Source organism: Periplaneta americana, chromosome 17, assembly GCF_040183065.1.
Source record: "Periplaneta americana isolate PAMFEO1 chromosome 17, P.americana_PAMFEO1_priV1, whole genome shotgun sequence".
Taxonomy (NCBI): domain Eukaryota; kingdom Metazoa; phylum Arthropoda; class Insecta; order Blattodea; family Blattidae; genus Periplaneta; species Periplaneta americana.
This window is the reverse complement of record NC_091133.1, coordinates 80,885,662-80,891,661: the sequence shown is the minus strand read 5'-3', so window position 1 is coordinate 80,891,661 and position 6,000 is coordinate 80,885,662.

Sequence of the window (6,000 nt, the reverse complement as noted above, 5' to 3'; positions counted from 1 at the left end):
AAACAACTCAAAGAGAACATGGAGGAAAAGGGAATAAAAGGAGAACAGGGGGAATATTAAACAACTCAAAGAGAACAAGGAGGAAAAGGGAATAAAAGGAGAACAGGGGGAATATTAAACAACTCAAAGAGAACATGGAGGAAAAGGGAATAAAAGGAGAACAGGGGGAATATTAAACAACTCAAAGAGAACATGGAGGAAAAGGGAATAAAAGGAGAACAGGGGGAATATTAAACAACTCAAAGAGAACAAGGAGGAAAATGGAATAAAAGGAGAACAGGGGGAATATTAAACAACTCAGAGAGAACATGGAGGAAAAGGGAATAAAAGGAGAACAGGGGGAATATTAAACAACTCAAAGAGAACAAGGAGGAAAAGGGAATAAAAGGAGAACAATGGGAATATTAGACAACTCAAAGAGAACAAGGGGGAAAAAGGGAATACAAGGAGAATAGAAGGAGAAAATAGGAATATAAAGAGAAGAATTAATGGAATACAATGAGAAGGAGGAGAAGACAAGAAAAACTAGGGGAATATAAGGATAAGAACAACATTGGTAATACAAAGAAGATAAGGGGGCTGCAGAGAGAACAAGGACTGCGCGCAGTAACGGCGAGAGTAGATTTCATTTCTGTATGACGGTCAAGCACATAGCCTATTATCTCAAATACCTAATGAGGGGATAGACGTAGCTCTACGTCATCAGTAAGTTATGATAATGACGGCAAAAATGAAAATATGAATAATTATATTTTTCATTAAGCCGTGAATTTTGTTTCGAATTCCACTTGGTATGTGAATGTTTTCCGTCCTATTCCTGGAGTTCAGTTGTAACTCCATCATGATAGGGGGAGTGTAAACTGCTCAGATGAGTGTGGCAAATCCGACATAAACGTTTGAATTGCGGAGCTTCTAGGAATTGACGTACAGCTTATAGTAAATGACTTGCACTTGGTGAATTGGGTACAAGCGAGCTATCTGGTTTCAATTAATTTTACAAACCCGGGTGTGTTACTGCGCGAACGGATTGTAGTGCAGTGAAGTGGGCATATTTCACGAGTTCATTAGCACGGCGTGCAGGAACCCGCGCAATCAATCAGCGGCTCGGACCTCCACGCCGGTATAAGCTCTCATATCACCAGCCGAGGTGCACGAAAGGCTGAGTCCGAAATTTAACTCTACTTTGAGTTGTATTGATAGCCGTACTGTTAACGGATCTTGAAGGGTTTAGTCTCAGTGCAGGCGAGTGAACAATTCCCAGAAAGTCGCTCTTACATGTTGAAGTACCTAACTCATATCTCGGTGAGTCGAAGTTGAAATTTTGGTAGACGAAAGTTGTGTTTGGGAAGACTTTCTCGAGACCCTTTACTCCTCTCTTATGCTTTCACTAATTTGTTTTTAACTTAGGCGCAATATTGAAAAATCTGTCCATTTCATGCATTTTGGGAAATTCTCTAAAGCTATTGAAAGCCGCATCAGTGGCTCAAGAATTAGCGCGCTGGTCCTTCATCCATTCCGTCGGGGATCGTTCCTCAGTCAGGTAATTATGGAATTTGTGGTGTAGAAAGCAGACGCTAAGAGGCTTTTTCTCGAGATACTCCCGCTTTCCTCTGTCATTTCACCAACACTCAGTGACGTTCCCAATTATCCACACCAAATAAAAATTGTTGTATTACCTGTACAAGGTTCTACTTAGAACAAGATTGAATTAATATCACGGTGTTTTTTTATTAATTCATTCATTCATTCATTCATTCATTCATTCATTCATTCATTCATTCATTCATTCATTCATTCATTCATTCATTCATTCATTCATTCACAGTGTTCTGCCCAAGGGCAGGTCTCTCACTGCAAACCCAGAATTCTCCAATATTTCCGATTTTCTGCCTTCCTCTTTGTCCCCGCATATGATCCGTATATCTTAATGTCGTCTATCATCTGATATCTTCTTCTGCCCCGAACTCTTCTCCCGTTCACCATTCCTTCCAGTGCATCCTTCAGTAGGCAGTTTCTTCTCAGCCAATCACTCAACCAATTCCTTTCATCTTCCTGATCAGTTTCAGCATCATTCTTTTATCATCCACTCTTTCCAACGCAGCTTCATTTCTTATTCTGTCTGTACATTTTTCACACGTTCCATTCTTCTCCATATACACATTTAAAACGCTTCTATTCGCTTCTATTTACTTCGTCGTAATGTCCATGTTTCTGCCCCATACAATGCCACACTCCATAAAAAGCACTTCACTAGTCTCTCCTTTAGTCTTTTTTCCAGATGTCCGCAGGAGATACCTCTTTTTTATTAAAAGCTTCCTTGGCCATTTCTATCCTCCTTTTGACTTTCTGGCAGCAGCTCATGTTACTGATTATAGTACATCCCAAGTCTGTGAAGTTGTGCACTTGTTCTACTGCCTCATTTAGAATTCGCAAATTTACCTTCTTTATTTTTCTTCCTATGACTAAGATTTACATCTTATTTGCATTTATCTTCATCCCATACTGCTCACAGCTGTTATTTAGCTCCAGTAGCATATATATTAGTATGATTTCCTCTTCTGCTAAAAACACCATATCATCAGCAAATCTTGTGCACTTTATTCTTATTTCTCTTACTATCACTCCTCCCATGTTCTAAAAAAAGGTTCTTCACTAAATCCTCCAAGTAGATGTTGAATAGTGTAGGTAATAAAGGTCATCCTTGTAGTACTCTTCTCCGTATTTCACTTCATTTTGAAATTTCTTCTCCTATCCTGATTTTGACTCGCTTAATATAAATATTACTGAACAACCTTCTCTCTTATCAATCCAAACCTATTTTCTTTATGATCTCCATCAGTTTAATCCAATCCATACAGACTAAAATTTTTTCTATGTCTACAAATATTACTGGGTGTGCAGTTCAAAATGTGTCTTGGCTCGCTGTATGCCGTCATGTGGCAAGCTGATGAGCCTAGAGAATTCAATCTTCCTACACTTCCGCAGCTCAGGTGTATAATCTAAGAGGCAGAGAAGTTGGCTAGCAAGTATGGTGTTCATTCTTAAGAGTACGTGCCGATACGTACGGTAATGCCGGTAGTGGCAGGAATGTGAACTGTTTGGAAATACGTACTGTCGGGATATGGGGAGAGGGTTAAGACGATTACTTACGTATTTGTTGACATTAACTTCGACGGTCAACATGGACACGGAGCATTTGATCTGTGTTGTGGAATGTTACCGTACGCAACCGATGATAACAAATGCCCTGCGTATGACTTGCCGGCGCAAAACACAGTTCGAAAGAGGTTATGGTAGCACACAGACCGTACAGACCGCCATCTGTTGCTACGACGTTCAAGTTATACCGTACACGTTCTCAAGTTCAGATTGAAGAACGACTTAAATAATAGGCAACTTCTCTAACATATAAGCTGAAACTCGCTTCAAATCGGTGACCCAACAACAGTGACGTCATGACACACTTTGAAATGAACATCCAGTATATACACTTCTTTATTCTTCTCATTTCCATATTAAGTTAACATGATGAATCGACTGTGGCTTTTATGTTACAATCGATGTTACAATATCTGGGACTTTATGATCATTATCGATTGCTTTACGTTTATGTTTCTCCTTCAATAACGGTCGATGCATGTATCATTTAAATTAACATCTGTTCTATTTTTATGAAGTTTTATGTATACTGAATCTAAACCAATTCCGGCAGTTAAATTACTCTGTGTTTACTACGCATTTTGTCTTCTATGTACGAAGAGCTAAATTAATTTTAATTGCTAAATTAAACATATTGGCGTATGACTCAAACAAGTATTAGTTTTCAATAGGTCAGAGAGAGGCAGCGAAAAGTTACAGCACTATACGGAAACGTCGAGAACAGATTACTCGCAATCCATTGTTCGACTCACCGGTAAACTGTAGCAGCGCGGACGGGCGTTCAATTTCATTACAATAGGCCTAAAATTCCCGAGTGGTAGGGATGGAGTGCGCGGACAGCGGAAAGCGTGCAGAGTGTTTAGTTGACGAGTGGAGTCACAAATAACGCACATAATGTTCAATAACAAGTATAGTAATGCAACACTATGTAATAACGCGCGCTAAAAAAAAACACGTCTCCGGGATAGTGCGGTATTTTTTCGCTGCCACTCTCTGTATTGTAATTAATTATTGTGCTCCCTATTGATATCTTCCTCACTATCATTTCAATTTTGTTCCTTCCGGGACTCGTACACGCGCCATCACAACTCTCCACCTCCCTCTAATTTCATCTATCATCTACAATAGGCTGGTGTGTTGTCTTAGAAGTTTTTGCGGGTTTTAGATACTAATAAGAGAGAGTTTTGGGATTCCGGGCCATGGGGCTTATAAGGCTGCTCTTCTGAGGTTGGGACTTGAGGTAATGTGGCCTACCTGTCGTCATCAGATTCACGATTGCTACACTGGCCGCCTTTAGAACTTGGACGAACTCGAATAGTGTATTGGACGCACAATGGGCCAAAGAAGCCTAAGTGGAAGGATCCGTTCCCTGTCCGTCTCTCGAAAAGCCAAGCGAACATCAAATTTAAAAATGAGTTCAAAAACAAATTTCAGAATATTTCGAAAAATTAATTCAGTTATTTTCATTATGCTTTAATATTGTAATTTTGATGCTGAGACAGATTTTACATTAGGGACCTATTGATTAAATGAATTAATGAATGAATGAACTAATGAATGAATAAATGAACGAATGACTGAATATTAGTAACTTACAAGTGGATATTCACCTGGCGGTAATTTTATAGGAGAAATAACGATATTTTTTTAAAGCAAAGATATATTTGGCAGGAAATCTAAGAAACTACAGAGTAGGTATAGGCTATAAAAAAACAAATCAGGGGGAGAAAGTACGTAAGAGAAAGAACAAGTACATATACAATCGAAAGTCTGTAAAAGATATGTTAAACTAATATATAGGTTGGATGGTAACCTCTGGAGCAAAATCAAACTGGTAATTGATCACGAAGATGGATTTGAAAAGTCTATATAAGTTTTTTCTCTAACTTTTACTGATTTAGAGAAAATCGTTATGTTTCTATGAAGCATTTGGTAACTTCATACAGCGTATTCCGAATCTCACCGGTCCGGTGGCATCAATGACGTCACGTTGCAGCGAAACAAGGAACAAAACTGCTGGAAGGATCGATGGCTGTCATGGCGACTGTACAAGTTGTTGTCTGTGCTACGCTAGCAAAATGTTGCGAAATTTTCGTACTCCCATCTCGTTCAAAGAAAAGATAGCATGAACAATTTATTTCTTGAACCGGTAGTAATAACGGGTCCGTTGACATGTTCGCTCATAAGCCATTAACATATTGTTTTTACGTTGTGCTCATTACAAACAATACAGCAGAACTAAAGCAGAACACACCGCCATGACACATCAGTGCACGATGTTATTCGTCTGCTAATTCCCGCCCTATACAAGAACCAATCAGATTCACTGATGGCGGCTGATGGAGACTGCCACCACCTCTGCAAGTTGATGGCACCGGTGCGACACCGGTGGAGCATCAATAACGTCATCGGTGGAATTCGGAACACCGTGATGCCATCGGATTGCTCACCGGTGAGATTCGGAATACGCTCATAGCTACTGCAATAACGCTAAGCAATCGCGGTCTGCACTCTTTAACTTTCCCTCCTCGGGGAGCACGCGACGTGCGCTGCGTTGCAAGATTTATTTCAACGATTTTTGTTATTATTCAATTAAAATTCATGGCTAAATTTTCCAAAGAAATACAAGACATTAATTGTTCAGATTACTTTTACCTATCTGCTTGTATAGCAATGGAACTCGTTTCCGAATGATTTAAGGGATTGTTGTACAGTAATTTCATTTAGGTCAAAATTACATAAATCCTTACTTAACAGATTAATTACTGATTAATATTTGTTACTCGTAATGAAACTAACATCTGTCCATTCTTATTATTACCATTAATTTCTCTAAATAGA